At 45.3% G+C, this 18530-nt stretch overlaps 1 protein-coding gene across 1 annotated transcript in view; it reads right to left on the minus strand.

Moving 5' to 3' along the window:
- LOC147679625 (SEC14-like protein 2) overlaps positions 1–18530 on the minus strand; it is a 269075-nt gene that overhangs the window by 167833 nt on the left and 82712 nt on the right. The window lies entirely within an intron of this gene.

An 18530-nucleotide genomic window follows, 5' to 3' on the forward strand; every position in this document is an offset into this window, starting at 1 on the left:
CTTGTTGGGAGCACTTATCAAATAATAATCTGTTGATTAAAATGATGCAGATGGTCCTTTCAGGAAAATAGACTGTTTAAAGAGCCTATATTTATAGAAAGTATTAAAAAAATCTGGTATTTACTTAAAATAAAAAAAACAGCTCCACTTTTTACCTTCGCAACAGGAAGAAGGCAAGTCTGTGAACCCTTAAACAGGAACCAAACAGTGGTGGCTCTTCCGCTAAGGCAGACGAGCGTCGCCCCACTGCTCTGTGAGCAGTAGTTAAAGAAAAATAAAATTATAACTAATGTTATTATCATTTTAGTTTTCCTTTCCTGGTGTAGGGACGGCTGGACTGTCAGAGCAGGGCAGGGGAGGAGTGGGATGCCAATTCCAAGGTGCGCCATGATGCTTTGACCTGCCCCCTCGGGCTGGCCAACATGTCATGCGCACTTTGCATGTTCTGCACCCAGACTGCATTACAGCCTGGGTGCAGAACATGCCAGGCTCCCATTCCATGGCTGAGCGCTGATCCACGGTGCTCAGACCAATCACAGCGCTGCATTGGCTAGGGGAGTCAGGAGCCTGAGTGCTTCCTGTGCCAGAGGCGGCGGTGGCGAGTGGACAGAGAGGCGGTGCCGGCCTGAAGGTAAGTGGTGTTTTTTTGTTTTGTTTTTTCCTATTTGCAACACTCTCTAACCCACCTGCCCCATTGCCCCATTACCCCCGTAAATAGCGGCCGCCACTGGAACCAAATGAAAGGAAATATATTTTAAATGTATAGAATGAGTGTTTCACCAGAGCACAAAAACCGAATGTCCCGGTGGATTTTTTTTTTGATGTCTATATTTAATGTGGATGTGACAAAAGAAGCAGATTCACAATGTAAACAATATTTTTCAAATGAGTACTTTTTCCGGTTAGTGTGGTGCCGCAACCCAATGGGAAAATAATTGTGAAATTCTTGCAGCAAGAATGAGCGATTCAGAAGAAACCAGGTACGGAGGCATAAAGTGTGAGGAAGCAGAAGATGCCCATATAGAAGGTAGAGATGGGAACAACGAACACAAACAAGAACCCTTGGGTAAGAGAAATAAAGCTGGGGCCAAAAGGGACGCGGCCATGGAGGAGACTGGGAGAGAGAAAGATTCAGAAAATAGAGTGGGGGGAGGTGTAAACACAAACATAATGATTAAGGAAACGTCATGGGGGGTAGGGTAGTGGAATGATGAATGGGACAAGCACCGCTAAGCCAGAGCCCTGGGGGAGTAAAATACAAAACCAGAAAAAAGCTGCCTTTGTGGAGAGGGGTGAGGGCAAACTAAGGGCCTCATTTACGAGGGCTTAGAGGCACTTTTGCGCTGCCAGATCGTTACTTTTTTGACGTTCCAGTGGCCCAATGTGTCGCAGATTATTTACAAGGCCATATAAAGCTACTTTACATAATAAATATTTGCCCCTTTCATGCAGAACACTGCACAGAGGGGCATTCCATGGGTGTTGCTGTAGGTGTTCCCATGCAACACCCACGGAATCTGACGCATTCCCAGATTTACAAGGAATCGTACACCTGGGAATGCGTCAGATTCCTATGCCTCCCTAGGGAAGGCATAGGTGTGGAGCAACACTTTTATTTCTCCTAGTGTTTTCCTCTTTCTATGCGTGCTGCATTCTGCAGTACGCATAGAAGGAGGAAAATGCCACCAATGATTGTTTTTGTGCGGTAAGGTGTCCCTTCCTACACAAAACCGTCATTCCGGCAACGCAGGTACCCTTGCACCATGGCACCATGGCGCAATGGTATCTGCGTTAGCGCATGGCTTCTGTTTGTGCGCTGGCTCAGGGGAGAAGGACCGGAATGCGCTATATCCTGCAGATACGCAAAAAACACAGTTGATGGACAGAATGCAGAACAATGTCTTACATTCACCCCAGTACAAAGATCTGGGCCTAAATCCATCGTTTTTTTGCGCTCCATACCACCCTAGGTCAGACACTGGCTATATGCAAATCAGCCTTGACCCTGTGCCTCATGGGAACAGTCCAGCCCGAACTACCAAGCCATGTCTTTCTTTGACTGGAATCAAGCATCCAAGGACCGGTTTCTGGCTATCAGCCTTCTTCAGCCTGGATAGCTTGACTCCAGTGATGTGGAGAGCCTGGGACTCATGTCTGAGCATACCCAGCCCACTGGGGTGAAAATTACAAAAAACACAGTTGATGGACAGAATGCAGAACAATGTCATACATTCACCCCAGTACAAAGATCTGGGCCTAAATCCATCGTTTTTTTGCGCTCCATACCACCCTAGGTCAGACACTGGCTATATGCAAATCAGCCTTGACCCTGTGCCTCATGGGAACAGTCCAGCCCGAACTACCAAGCCATGTCTTTCTTTGACTGGAATCAAGCATCCAAGGACCGGTTTCTGGCTATCAGCCTTCTTCAGCCTGGATAGCTTGACTCCAGTGATGTGGAGAGCCTGGGACTCATGTCTGAGCATACCCAGCCCACTGGGGTGAAAATTGCAAAAAACACAGTTGATGGACAGAATGCAGAACAATGTCATACATTCACCCCAGTACAAAGATCCGGGCCTAAATCCATCGTTTTTTTGCACTCCACACCACCCTAGGTCAGACACTGGCTCGGGCTGGACTGTTCCCATGAGGCACAGGGTCAGACTGATTTGCATATAGCCATGTCTGAACTGGGGTGGCAGAGTGGGCGAAAGAACGGTGATGGATTAAACCCAGATCTTTTGACTGGGTGTGAGTGTTTGATTGATTCAGATGCTCCGTCCATCACCACCCCCTTTTGTACTGCTTTTGGCCGCCATAAGTGTGGCGGGGTATGCTCAGACATGAGTCCCTTGCTCACTTTGCCACTGGATTCAAGCAAGCCGGGCTGAAGACGGCTGGAATGCCAGAAACCGGTCCTCGGAAGCTTGTTTCCGGTCCAGGGAAGACATGGCTTGGCAGTTCGGGCTGGACTGTTCCCATGAGACACAGGGTCAGACTGATTTGCATATAGCCATGTCTGAACTGGTGTGGCAGAGTGGGCTAAAGAGCGGTGATGGATTAAACCCAGATCTTTTGACTGGGTGTGAGTGTTTGATTGATTCAGATGCTCCGTCCATCACCACCCCCTTTTGTACAGCTTTTGGCCGCCATAAGTGTGGCAGGGTATGCTCAGACGTGAGTCCCTTGCTCACTTTGCCACTGGATTCAAGCAAGCCGGGCTGAAGACGGCTGGAATGCCAGAAACCGGTCCTCGGAAGCTTGTTTCCGGTCCAGGGAAGACATGGCTTGGCATTTCGGGCTGGACTGTTCCCATGAGGCACAGGGTCAGACTGATTTGCATATAGCCATGTCTGAACTTGGGTGGCAGAGTGGGCTAAAGAACGGTGATGGATTAAACCCAGATCTTTTGACTGTGTGTGAGTGTTTGATTGATTCAGATGCTCCGTCCATCACCACCCCCTTTTGTACTGCTTTTGGCCGCCATAAGTGTGGCAGGGTATGCTCAGACGTGAGTCCCTTGCTCACTTTGCCACTGGATTCAAGCAAGCCGGGCTGAAGACGGTTGGAATGCCAGAAACCGGTCCTCGGAAGCTTGTTTCCGGTCCAGGGAAGACCTGGCTTGGCAGTTCGGGCTGGACTGTTCCCATGAGGCACAGGGTCAGACTGATTTGCATATAGCCATGTCTGAACTGGGGTGGAAGAGTGGGCTAAAGAACGGTGATGGATTAAACCCAGATCTTTTGACTGGGTGTGAGTGTTTGATTGATTCAGATGCTCCGTCCATCACCACCCCCTTTTGTACCGTATCCTGCAGATACAGCGCTTTCCTGCCCTTTTCCTTTCATGCCCGGCAGCGCAGGAAGTCCTGCTACACTGCCATGTATCAAAAGTTTGTAAATGAGTCCCTAAACATGTGAATCCAAAAATGGAAACAAAATGCAGGTATACGTTTTTTTTAATATACAATTTATCTTACTTTGTTATTTAAACCAGACGTTACAACGTGTTCATTTGTGTACTTTTTCGTCAAGGTAACGGAGTTTGTTAAAAAGTAATATGTAGGCTACCTTGGAAAGTAAACAAAAAAGAGATGTGAGTAGGGAGCACAGCAACTTAGAACAGCCCTTTTTCCAGAAGACATCAATCCTGTAACATGAGCTGTTTCCTTTTGATGTGGCTGTGAGAAAAGACTGGTGAAGTATATTCTTTATCACAACCCCAACAGCAAGACACTAATCAAAATGAAGCAATCAGTATTTGGTCCATGGTCCAGACAAAAGAAGAAAAAGTGAAGCTGGGACACACTGCCCAATGAGAAGGCAGCAAGTAAGAGTGACAGTGAAGCCAACGAATGGTAAGCAATGGGTTGGCTCCAAGCCCCTTCTAGTAAACAATATATCTCGCAAGTAAGAGTGCATACATTGTCACAGGAGAGACCTAAAAAGGCTTTGTTAAAATAGAATGCTTCTACAAGGGCAATATTTAACAGCCACAATTGGAATGCCCCAATCAACAAGTTAATAATGCTACTGTAACAAAATCAGTAACAAGTCTCTCAATGCAGCATGCTTTATCATTCAAACACGAGCTTTAAATATGTTTTAGAAATTATGGGTTGTGAAAATACACACATTTTCATCTCTGATATTCACTTTTCAATTTTGGTACACGTATAATAATTTAACCATGCAAAAGCTTTTAATTTAGTTGACTGGGCTGCACATAGGAGAGCTATTCATAGGTAGCTGAAGAGCTACCATTAGCTACTCTTTGGAGGAGAAGCCTGGGCTAGATGAAGCAATGGAGGACTATCTTACAACAAAGTGGAGTCGTCTTTCGCCACTCATTCAATCAATCAATCAGGGATTTGTAAAGGATGGCTACTCACCTTTGAGGGTCTCAGGGCGCTGGCCTCACTGTGTTTGGAACATGAGAATTGTGTGAAAGGCATCTCAATCGTTTAAACCAATACAGATCTAGACAGTAATCTCACTTAAAAATTCACCATGTAGTACCCTTCCTCTCAAAGTTTAAGGGATACATCGTAGTTCCCTTGATTTCCAAACTGTTATCTTCGATTCACCCATCTTACAGTGCACCTCAGCTCTGACTTGCATCTCTACCTGCATTTTGAGTACTTGTACCATAGACGCAGATCTGCTAGTGTGCATAAGGCAACAATATCTGCATCCCCTTTAGTTCCAGTACCATGAGCTCTTTCACACTTCGCTTACAAAATCACAATCCTGGTGTTTTCCAACATAGTAAAATAATGGCCCACACACCACCCATCCTAGCCTTCTGATACATATCAATGTATGTTTCTGATAGAGAATTCCAGCAGCAGATTCCTCACGTTTTGAATAGTCCCCAGACATCATACTGAATCCAGAAACTTTTCAGCAGTACCTCTGTGTCCCGGAATATGGAACAGTGCGACTCGGCACTGACGCTGTTCTGCTCCAGAAATGAAGTGTGGGGTTTATATAGACACCACTACCACGCACAGACATCAATCCCTTTCTTTCAGCGTCTACAGCCACAGATCCAAAGCTCTCTCCGTGTCTCTCAGAGTTGTTACCTTAAAAACGTTTTTCAGTGTGCAAGGAATGTCATCCCTAAAAACAACAAGTTTTAAGCCCTGTAGGGACGTCGTAAATAAATGTCTGTAATGGATCTCCATCAGGTGTGTCTGTGGTTCCTGGGGTTGAGCCATGACTCTAAGGCCTTCACCAACTTCGTGTCAATGAATCTGAAGTCTATCAATGATGTGAAGCCAAACTTTACATCGCCAAGCATCAGAAGACTCCTTGCCCAGAGAATTCCAAGTCATGCTCTGCGTCCAAGGTTCAATCTCGGTCCCATTCCCAAAGGCAATGTAGCCACTCCACAAGCCAGTCTTTGTCGTGCTCCAAATCCTCAGGAAGAAACACAAGAAATCAAAGCCCTTCTTGATCACACTCTCAAAGTTGGCTGACTTTAGAGCCAATCCCGCTCCTGGTTCCTGCAGAACCTGAGTTTTCGGGACCTTTATCCACTCTGGAGCCCATCGAACCCTTGCCCATATCAAATCTCCCATAGAGCTGCCACCTCCATCGCCCCTGTGTTTCGTCGCACCATTTACTACTCCATTTAAACCACCACCTTCCACATGACTGGAAGCACGCCAAGATCAACCACCTGCTGAAGAAGCCACCTGTCGACCCGACAGACCTCAAGAACTGCAGACCCATCTCTCTCCTCCCCATCCCAGCCAAGGTCATCGAGAAGGCCATCAACGTCCAACTCTCCGAGTTCACCGAAGAGAACCACGTACTGGACATCTCTTAGTCCGGCTTCCGAATCAACCACAGCACCGAGACCGCACTCCTTACTGCCACCAACGGCTTGCACTCCATCCTCGACAAAAGTGAAACTGCAGCCCTCATCCTACTAGACCTCTCAGCTGCCTTCAATACCGTCTCCCACCCCACACTAATCACGAGACTCCACGACGCTGGTATTCACAACAAGGCCCTGGAGGGGATCCACTCCTTCCTTACAAGCCGAACACAGTGAGTCAGACTTCCTCATTTCCTCTCAGAACCTACAGCGATCAGCTGCAAAGTGCCCCAGGGCTCCTCCCTGAGGCCCACCCTCTTCAACGTCTACAGGGCCACCCTCGGGGCCATCATCAGAAACCACAGACTCAGCATTGTCTCTAACACTGACAACACCCAGCTGATCCTGTCCCTCACCAACAAACTCACAGCCGCCAGAATTAAATTTCACAGCGGGATGAAGGCTGTTACCACCTGCATAAAAGATAGCTGCCTCTAGTTCAACTTGGACAAGATCAAAGTACTTATCCTGGGATGACTCCTGGTGTACCACCGCACTGGGTACCTCTCCGACCCCCATGGACCACGCACGTTACCTCGGCATCATACTGGACACCTCGCCCACAATGTACCACCATATCAATCCCATATTCACAAAGTCCGCCTGCTTTGAAAAACAGTCAGATGGATCCAACGCATTCCAAAAAGACGGTCACTCACGCAATCATAATCAGCATACTCTTTTTTTTTTGTAACTCTTTTTTTTTTTGCAAGTAGGCATGACACATAGGTAAAATTTTGATCTGCAATTTAGCAACAATTGTTACATTGTAAGCGAATCATTAAATGTTACTCCTTGCAAAGTGAAAGTGAGTTACATTTGTACAAGGTTAATACACTGATAAAATACTCCCTGGACTTCGGAGGTTCACAAATCTCCCCTTTGTGGACATTCCACCACCCCCATATTTGCGTCCATTTGTTTGGACACCCCCTGGATTTGTAAATTAACTTCTCCGTGTCCATACACCAGTCCATATCTTTGTCCCAGTTTGCTGAAGTCGGTGGGCTCCTGGCCCTCCACAACTGCACCCATCTGCCAAGTGATCATTCAATCAGTGGTCTTGTCTTGTCTTGATTACTGTAATGGACTTTTATTGGGTGCAAACAAAACGGTCATGAAGAGACTACAACGGGCTCAGAATGCTGCTGCCCGCACCCTCTTTGCCTTCCCTAAACACTGCCACACCTCCCATCTCCTGCACCGCCTACACTGGCTTCCAATCGAACGGAGAATTCACTTTAAAACTCTTTGCACCATCCATAGGATTCTGTACAATCAGGGCCCCCAGATTCTGCAGGGGCTCTGCTCACTGTATGTGCCGACACGAACACTGCGCTCTGCAGACTTGCACCTGGCCTGTACTCCCAGGGTGCGCAGGAGCAGAGCAGGGGGGCGCTCATTCAGGTCCCTGGCCCCTGCCCTTTGGAACTCTATCCCAATCTCAGCTCACCACACTAAAAATCACTGGGCTTTCAGGAAACAGATTAAAACCTGGCTATTTTCCTCCATCTTGCCGGTGATGCCTGGGTTGGGCGCCAATGCCCCGTGGCGTCCACATCTTAGGCCTTCCCGGGCTTTCCTCCTTCTAGTCTCTCACCTCCCATCTTTGCTTCCTGCTCCCCTAGCGCTGGGACGCCCCATTGCTGGGGTAGACATGCGCTATATAAGCCCTACTAACATAACATAACATAACCGAGCAATGTTTCTTTTTGCAACCATCAGCCCCAAGGTAACCTACGTTCATTCCTGGAATTCAAGCCAGTATGGTCCCATACGTTCAACATGGCCAATTTAATATTACAATGAATCTGTCGCCCCAACGCTTCCCCATCAGGTGCAAAACCTCCTCCCAGTAGCTCTGGATCACTGCGCACTCCCAGAGAGTATGGATAAATGTACCCTCCTGCCCACATTGTTGCACACAGCCACTATCCGGAGTGTAACCCATACTAACCATCAGAGCCCTGACAAGTAGGATATATGGAGAAGCTTTAGCTGCACCTGACGGAGCCTGGAAAAGAGAGATGGCCACCTCCCGAGGGGAGGCCACCACCACCTGCCATTCCTCATCATCCAAACCCACCAAATCATGGTCCCATTTGGCCTCAAGCGGGTCAGGGGATCTGTCATGTTGTTGCTTTTTATGAATGAGTGATATGGCTTTCTCTGGTAGGTCACTGTCCAAATTTCTGTCTTCGAGTGGGGAGGATTCAGGGAGTTCACTACCCCTGGGAAGCACAGCGAGCAAGGCATGCCTAATTTGGAGATACCTGAAATATTCAGACTTAGCTAAATCGTCTTCTTTCAGAAACCGGGAGAAAAGGACCACCTCCCCCGACTTCCACAAATCACCCACCTTGGAGATACCTATGAGGTCCCATCTATTGATTCCCTTCAAGCAGATGAGCTTACCTCATCACCAGCAGACTCGACTGTGGCAAAGCACTCTACGCCAGCGTTACCCAGAAACAGCTCAGGAAACTACAGAACGTTCAAAATGCTGCAACCAGACTGGTCTTCAACATCCCCCGCCGCAGCCGCATCATCGAACACCTTCGACAACTCCACCGGCTCCTCCCAGTCAGCAAGAGAATCACCTTCAAGCTCTTCACACATGCCTTACAAATCTCTCCACAACTTAGGTCCTGCAAATCAGAACCACCGCCTCTCATTCCATGTACCCCCCAGACAACTTTCCTCCGCCCAACTTGCCCTGACCACCGACCCACGGATTCACAAGACCAGAACCCGGAGGAAGATCCTTCTCCTACCTCGCCACCAAGACCTGGAACACCCTGCCCCTGAAACTCAAGCAATCCCCGTTGCTGACCCAATTCAGGAAGGATCTCAAGACCTGGCTCTTCGACTGAACCTCCACGCCCAGACGGATCAGCAGCCCCCCTACCACTCAACGCCTTGAGACCCTCACGGGTGAGTAGCCACACTATACAAACTCCTGAACAATTGATTGATTCAGCCACACCACATCAGATAAAAGAGTTCTGTGCAGCTGTGCTCCAGCTCTTTGTTTCCCTGCAGACTCCCTCTTGAGTGTCTTTGGGCTTTAAGGAGCAAACCTTTCACCTGGGATACCGCCGGCAGCTTTGCCCGCTGTTCCAGCTGAACCCTCTGAGTCTGTCTTGCCTCGCAGCCCCAGGCACGTTGATGGTAACTTCATCAATGTCAGAGAAGGTGGCCGGCTGTTCTCTCCGATGCCAGTTTACCCTCGACCGAAGTCACGCCCAAGTCCATCCGAGACACCACTTCTGCTACTTGATTTGTAACAAGGATGTCAACACACTCTGCATTCCATTTTTGGGACAGATGTGGAAAATCACTGTGACCCGAAAATTGAGTTCACTCAGCCCTACCAGTATGACAAATGGTACAAGGACTTATAGGAGGCTAGTGGCCATTATATATCCCCAGAGACAGGTCTTTTTTCTACCTAAGACATGGTTATTATTCCTGCTGGTCCTTTCTAGTGCTCAAGAAGGATGGCGATCTTCAGCCTGCATCATCTCAATGCCTTCATCCAGAGAGAGAAATTCAAAATGTTCACCCTGGCCCAGGTCTTGTCTGCCCTCTATCCTGGAGACTGGAGGGTGGTGTTGGACCTGCAAGACACTACCTAGCGGTGGAGCAGGAGCATTTTCAGTTTGCTGTGCTCCACTTTGGCCTCAGCAGCCCCCACAAAAGTGATGGCAGTGGTATCAGCACTGTAAAACAGACTACATTATCTGTGGGTCTAACCAGTCACTTGGCGCCTTAGGGCGTCCTATACACAAGTAAAAATATTTTGAACCTCTCGATGGGAAGTCCTATTTAAAGGACGGAATCCTGTCACTCACCAAAGGTGACATGTTTCATCATCTGGGATCTCCTCCCAGCTGTAAATCTTAGTACAGCCGAGGGCTACAACCCCCTCACTGTGAAGGAAGAGCTCAGGGATGTTTTCAGAGTACAACAGGATGTACTAAAATCTAACAAATGAAGAGCTACAGTTCCTTACTAGGTAATGGGTGCAGTGCTCAGTGAAAAACCGTGATGGTGTACTGAAACTAACTACCCGAAGAAAAAAGAGTTTAATATGTATCTCGTGGTGTCAGGGTTAAAAACAGTACTAGCGCAGTTTTAAAAATAACTGCCACTTTCAAGTTAGAGGGTCGGTCTACATGTTTCTGCTATCATGACCTACAGAGTGTCTAGGATTCCTCAGGACCTAAAAGGAAGTGTGAAAAAGATGAAAAAAATTGAAATATCTACAGCGCAGGTAACAACCGCTCATTAGAACAGATATAACCATACACACCAAACCTCTGTATTCTAGGCTTGTGTAGTTGTCAAACCGGTATTGTGTGCGTAAGACACCTCACCTCACCTGGCAACTGCTCAGGACGTGAGGCATCTCTCTATCGGTTGGTACCCCAGGCTACACTGAACCGTCATCGGAGGTGGTAGCAGCACACCTTCAGTGTTCAGGAGTGTCAGTCTTCCCCCACCCTGAAGACTGGATGTTGAAGGTGGGCTCACTCCAGGCAGTCGTCAATCGCTTCTAGACTACGGAAATCCTCTGATCATCTTTGGGCTTCACTATCAACATGCCAAAGTCACACTGGACTCTTTCCCAGATAATCCCCTTCACCAGAGCTATTCTAGACACAGTTCGGTTTCATGCCCAGAGTCGAGGACATTAAGGCTATGATCCCATTCTTTCAGCCTTGGTCCTTGTTTTCAGTGAGGTTCAACTCTGGGGATGCTGGGACTGATGGCCTACTGCATCCTCCTGATGGCCTCCTGCATCCTGCTAGCTGAGCATGCCATGTGGCATATGCAGGCTCTGCAGTGGGATTTGAAGTTCCAGTGGGCCCAAAATCAAGTAGACCTCTCTGACCATGTTTGTATCGCAGTGCAGACGCTGAAATGTCTGCAATGGTCATTGCTAGACCGCACTTGGGTCAGCGGCAGATCCCTCTCCCTTTCCTATCCAGAACTGACAGTGGTGACTGATGCATCGCTTCTGGGTTGGGACCGCCATGTGGGAGAGTTGAAGATTAGAGGTCTCTCGTCTCTTGTCTCCTGCACAGTCCAGCTCCAGATCAAGCTTCTGGAGCTGGGGGCAGTCCATTTGGCATTGACACCCTTCCATCTGTCTATCGAGGGGAGGTTGGTGCAGGTGATCACGGACAACACCAACACCGTGTGGTACTGCTACAAGTAGGCTGGGGTAGTGTTGCTCAACCTATGCCAGGAGACCTTGTACCTCTGGAAATGGCTAAACCACCAAGAAATATTCCTGGTGGTGTACTTCCTGGCATAATCATTGAATACCAGGATGAACAAGCTCAGCTGCTGGTGCCTAGTTTATCACACAGCAGTTACACCCAGAGTTGGTGCTAGCCCACTTCCACGAATTGGGAGAACCATGGCGCGATCTGTTTGCCAAAAGTAAGAAGGCACAATGTGAGCACTTCTGTGCATTGGAATTTTCAAGGTATTTCGGGCTCAGAGATATGTTCCACCTCGAGTGGACCTAAGGACTCCTCTATCTCTTTCTACTGATACCACTCCTACCCCAAGTTCTCAAGAAGATTAGGATCGACCAGACCCAAGTCATCGTAGTGGCTACGGATTGGGCACAGAGAGTATGGTATCCAGAACTTCTATGCTTGAACATATGTCCTTCAATCATGCTGCCCCGCTGGGAGGACCTGCTGATGCAGCAACAGGGCAGGTTTCTGTACCTGGTCCTCCTTTATCTCTCTCATGCTTGGAGATTGTGCGGTGACAGCTGAATGCCTTTTACCTTCTTCCTGGGGTGGTTAATGTCACCTAGGCATCCAGGCATCCCTCAACTAAATCTATATAAGCCTGTTGTTGGGGCAAATTAGTGGTTTGGTGTGGCACATGCCGGATTGACCCCTGCAAGGCCAAGTTAACTGCTGTTCTCTTGTTTGTTCTGTCTCTTGCCTTGCAAGGCTGAGCTTTGGATTATCTTTTGGCTTCTTACGGTTGCCAGATCAGCCCTTGTTGTGTAAGTCACCAGTTGAGATGTTTTTTTTTTAAAGCACTGCAACACGTTACCCCTACTCCTGTTGTAATGCCCCAATGGGACGTTAATCTTGGTCTGATTTATCTGATGCGCGCCACTTGACAGCTGTCATTTACAGCTCCTTACTAGTAAAAGTTTCTCATTGCCATAATATTGACTTGGCATGTGAATGAGATTCTAGTTCTCTGTGTCAACCTGCTGTTTTTCCCAGATAATCTGGATCTGCAGACTCGGGTATAGTTCTTGCTGAAACCATGTTGTCCAAACCATCAACTTGCCAGTGTTCTATGCTCCGTCTCATCCCTGGAAGAAGAAGGAGAGACTCCATCGCTTTAACCCTGGAAGAGGGCTGTGCTTTTACATTGAGTGTTCCAAACACCACTGGATGGACAATCAGCTCTTTATAGGGTTCTCTGATGCGAAAAAAGGCAAGGCGGTGCAGAAGAGAACCATCTGCGGTTGTATCATACTATGCATTAAGATCTGCTACACACTGGTTAAAAAGCAGCCTCCGGAAGGACTGCATGCTGCTTCTACCATGATCAAAGCTGCTACCTCTGCGCTAGCATGCAGAGTCCCTGTCCTAGACATTTGCCAGGTGGCTGTGTTGGGATCAGTCTACACATTCTCTAAGCATTATTGCCTGGAGAGTTGGGTTCACCGGGAGGGGCATTTATCTCGCTCAGTTCTGCAGGTGTTTCTGGTTTGAGTCCATTCACAGACCTGCATCCAGTTGGTACTGCTTTGGTATCTATTCAAAAGACGAGGATCCTGCTGCTAGAAGTCTCTATCAGAAGAACAAGTTACTTAACTTCAGTAGCACACTTTCTGGTACCCTGCCATCTTCCCTCTGTGATTGGACTCTACCCATTAATAAGATCCCAAGACTAGTAATCTGCACACCGTCTATCTATTTGCTTTGGGGGTCTGCGTCTGGTGGCGTAAATAATCTTGAAAGCAGCTGACATAAGCGCGCAGGAATGGTGGCTATATAGGCCCGGCATGCTAGTTCCAGAGCGGAATGACATTAGTGTAGAACTACACAGCACCGCCTTCCATTGCGCAGAGGTACTGCTGAAAATACCCAAATACCCATGTCCACTCTAAACCCTAAAAATACCCTTGCCGCCCAAATACCCCTACCCACCTTAGCCCTAAAAATACCCATGCCATCCTCAACCGTAAAAATACCTTTGCCATCCAAATTCCCTTACACACCCTAAAACTACCCTTGCCTCCCAAATACCCTTACCCACCCTAAACCCTACAAACATGCTTACCACCCAAATACCCTTATCATCCTAAACCCTCAGAACACCATTACCACCCAAATACCCTTCCCCACCTTAAACTCTAAAAAAAACATTGACACCCAAATTCTCCTACCCACCCTAAACCTTAAAGATACCCTTGGCACCAAAATACCCTTACCCGCCCTAAACCTTATAAATACCCTTGCCACCTAAATACCCCTCCCCAATCTAAACCCTAAAACACCCTTGCCACCAAATTACCCTCACTCATCCTAAACCCTACAAACACCCTTGCCTCCTTAAACCCTAAATGTGCCCTTGCCACTCAAATATCCTCACCCACCCTAAACCCTAAAAAATACACTAATCACCCAATACCCCTACCCACACTAAATTATCCTTGCCAGACAAATACCATTATCCACCCTAAACAGTATAAATACCCTTGCCACTCAAATACCCTTGGTCACCCTAAACTCTAAAAACAGCCTTGCCCACCCTAAAATTACCCTTGCCACCCAAATACCCTTACCCACCCTAAACCCTAAAAATACCCTTGCCACTCAAATACCCTTACCCACCCTAAACCCAATACCCTTGCATCCAAATGTCCCTACACACCCTAACCCTAAATACCCTTGCCACCCTAAGCCCTAAAAATACCTTTGCCACTCAAATCCCCTAAAACACACTAAACCCTAAAACAGCCCTTGCTACCCAAATACTCTTACCCCCTAAACACACCCTTACCACCCAAATAACCTTACCCAACCTAAACGCTACAAATACCATTACAACCGAAATACCCTTGTCCACCCAATATCCTAAAAACACCCTTGCCACTCAAATACCCTTACCCACCCTAAACTCTACAAATACCATTACCACAGAAATACCCTTGTCCACCCAATATCCTAACAACACCCTTGCCACTCAAATACCCCTATGCACCGTAGATCCTAAAACTTGCCACCCAAATACCTTTACCCAACCTAAGCCCTAAAAATATCCTTGCCACCCAAATACCTTCCCCCACCTTCAACTCTAAAACATATCCTTGTTGTGTAGATACCCCTACCCACCCTAAACCCTAAAAATACTCTTAACACCCAGAAACCCCTATCCACCCTAAACCTTAAAAATACACTTGCCACCCAAAACCCTAAAAATACCTGTGCCACCCAAATACCCTCACCCACTCTATACCCTAAAAATACTCTTGCCACCTAAATACCCCAACCCACCCTAAACCCTAAAAAATAAAATACCCTTGCCGCCAAAAAAACCCAAACCACCCTAAACCCTAAAAATACCCTTGCTATTCAAAAACCCCTACCCACCGTAAACCTTAAAAATACTCTTGCCAACCCAAAACCTTTACCCACCCTAAACCCTAGAAATATCATTGCCACCCAAATACCCTCACCCACCCCTAAACCCTAAAACCACCCTTACCCATATATATACACATGCACTCGTACCTGTGAAATACTTACATTTTTGTTGTAAAGGCATGCATAGAAAATGTATATGCGTGGTAGAAATGTGCATAGTAAAAGCATTTGCGCAGCAATGGATGCTTGGTAAAGGTATTGTGTGGTAATGGCCGAGTGTATAGGCTGTTTCCCCCATAGCTGTCATGTGTTGGAGACAAAGATATGGATAGGGTGAGGGACAGAAGGATGAAAGGCTTATCTGTGGCACTGATTTTTTTTTCTTTCCAAGGACCAAAATTCCACCTTATAAGACCTCAAATAAGGATTTACAAAGGACAGCTAAAGTACAGTTCCATCGCACTGCCCTTATCAATGCCACAATTACTGCGATGCTTAGGTGCTATATCCCTCAAATTTAAACCATCTACAGCCCTCTCATGTTTTTAATAAGCAACTGCTGCATGATTCAAATATTTAAACAGGATGTTTTTTTGTTAGTTTGGATCTACAATATTGCTGTCAGTCAAGCACAGTTAAGGAAAGCATGTAAAGCGGGTCAAATTAGTCTTTCAGCAGCCCTATAATAAAGGAGTGGTTTGAAAAAAATCCCACGGGTTGGTCCCGGGGGGGGCAAAGAGGGGTGGGGGGGAGGGAGAACATCCTTCACCACGCAGTCAATAACATGATGTGCCTTTACACCCGTAAACAGTCTAAATATCGATTTTTTTTATTTCCACAGGCAAAAATATCGAGTTTATAATTTCGGAGGGACAGAATATCGAAATCAAGAATATCGACGATCAGAATATCGACCTGAAGGTAAGAAATATCGTTTTTGGTAATATCAAAGTTAGTAATATTGATAGCAAAAATATTGATGTTACTAATATCGATATTAATATTAGTGTTATGTATTTTATTTTATACGTTTGTTTTTATAATTTTTGCTAATTATTGTACTAGTTTTAAAATATATGTATTACATTTTTAGAAGCTATTAATAATTTATTTAAGTAAAATATGCGTTGTAGTACCGTAGCGGGTTGTGGGTTTATAGGAGAATAGGGTGGGAAGTAATTTAATTACAGTAAATTAACTAAATATTTTTTAGGAATTATTAAATATTTTTAAATACATTTTGCATTTTAGTTCTGCAGTGGGTTGTGGATTTATAGGGGAATAGGGTGGGAAGTACTTTAATTGTAATTAAGTATATATGTAATTCTTATTTATTGGTATTGATAAATATTTTTAAGTTAATCAATTATTAATTGGTCATTTTTTATTAATAGGTAATTAATTTGTGTTAGTTGATTGATTGGTAATTATATTAAGTGTATTAATTTTTTTTGAAGTGTGTTTTGAGGTTATAGGGTAATAGGGTGGGAAGTAATTTAATTGTAATTAAGTAAATATTTTTTTTAGTGTTGAGTATTGATAATTAAATTATTGTTATTCAATTATTAATTGGTTATACATTTTTAATTGTTTTATTTTTTAAATAATTGTTTATTAGTTATTATTGGTAATTAGATTAGATTGTTTATAATTTATTGGCTTTCATCAATTGCTAAATGTTTTTTAATAATTATTGTTTTATGGTATTGATTTTTAAATTTTTTAATGTTATTATTATTTGTTAAGAAATGTTTAATAATTATTATTTAATTGTATTTATTTTAATTGTTAATTATTAATTGCCAATTATTTTTTAATGATTATTTCTTGGTATTGTTAATTAATTTGTTGTAATTTAATAATTAAATTGTTATTTTTACAAACAAAATATTTATTTAATTATTAGTAAGTTGTTTTGACCCCTATGCTGTCCAACACTTCCCCTACTGTCGCACCCTCTAGAGTTGGAATAATAACTTTAACCCCTACACTATCCAACACTTTCCCTACTGTTGCACCCTCCGGAGTTGGAATAGTAATGATTACCCCTACGCTATCCAACACTTTCCCTACTGTTGCACCCTCTGGAGTTGGAATAGTAATTTTAACCCATACGCTATCCAACACTTTCCCTACTGTTGCACCCTCTGAAGTTGGAACAGTAATTTTTACCCCTATGCTATCCAAAACTTTCCCTACTGTTGCACCCTCTGGAGTTGGAATAGTAATTTTAACCCCTATGCTATCCAAAACTTTCCCTACTATTGCACCCTCTGGAGTTGGAATAGTAATTTTTACTCCTACTCCATCCAACACTTTCCCTACTGTTGCACCCTCTGGAGTTGGAATAGTAATTTTAACCCATACTCTATCCAACACTTTCCCTGCTGTTCCACTCTCTGGAGTTGGATCAGTAATTTTTACCCCTACGCTATCCAATGTTTATTGTTTTACTTAATGTAGTGTCTAATTTAGTTAAAAAAAAATGTTTTAATGTGTTATATATAGTTTTGATATTTTTATTTATATTATTATTGTATGTGTATTCATGTATTTATGATTTATAAAATGTTTTTGAACAATTTATAAGTTATTAGGGCAATTAATTGTAAATATTATTAGGTAAGTATATATATTATATTTTATATATATATGTTTATTTTTTTTACATTATGGGGTCGATTCAGATTTGGGAAACAAATCCATACGACGATTCGTATTCGTAGCCGTTTCCGTACGAATCGTAGTAATTCGTCCGAATCGCGTAGTACGATTTGTTGGCTCGAAATACGTACGAATCCTCACGAACCGAAAGAAAGTCAAGGGTGAGTCCGCACGACATAGACCCGCACAGTAAACCGTACGAATCATCAACATGCCGTACGTCCCGCCAAGTACGATCCGGACCGGGGAATGAGGACGAGATTCGTACGGATACGTCGGGTATGAGCAATTCGTACGGAGTTTTACACTATCGCATAAGCACCGTACCCCTAAATTCAAGGGGAGTACGCAAGGGGTGTACGCACCATACACGTACGACCTTGGGGGGTACGGACCGTACCCCTACCCACCGTACACCTAAATTCATGTGGGGTACTCACAGGGACATACGCACCGTACCCCTGTAATCCAGGGGTTTACGCACCGTACCCGATGCACCGTACCCCTGCAATGATGGGGTGTAGCACTGTACACGGGGTCCGTTCTGTATGCATTTCGAGTCGAAATCTGGTTTTCGGGACGTAGCAAAAGCGTTGTACGGAGTGCTGTCGACACGAATCATACTTGCTGGGTCGGAAAAAGCAGCTTCGAACCGAACGGAAGTCGCGTACTTCGTGTTCCGAATACGATTCGTACGGATCATTGAGTCGTACAGTCTTTGGTACGAATCGTACGGAGAACTGCATTGGGTACACATCGTACTACATCGTACGTACGTGTACGGTTCTCCGTATGATTCGTACGGGAAAAGCTCCGTACAACGATTCGGATGGGATT

This window comes from Lissotriton vulgaris, chromosome 11 (assembly GCF_964263255.1).
Source record: "Lissotriton vulgaris chromosome 11, aLisVul1.2, whole genome shotgun sequence".
Taxonomy (NCBI): domain Eukaryota; kingdom Metazoa; phylum Chordata; class Amphibia; order Caudata; family Salamandridae; genus Lissotriton; species Lissotriton vulgaris.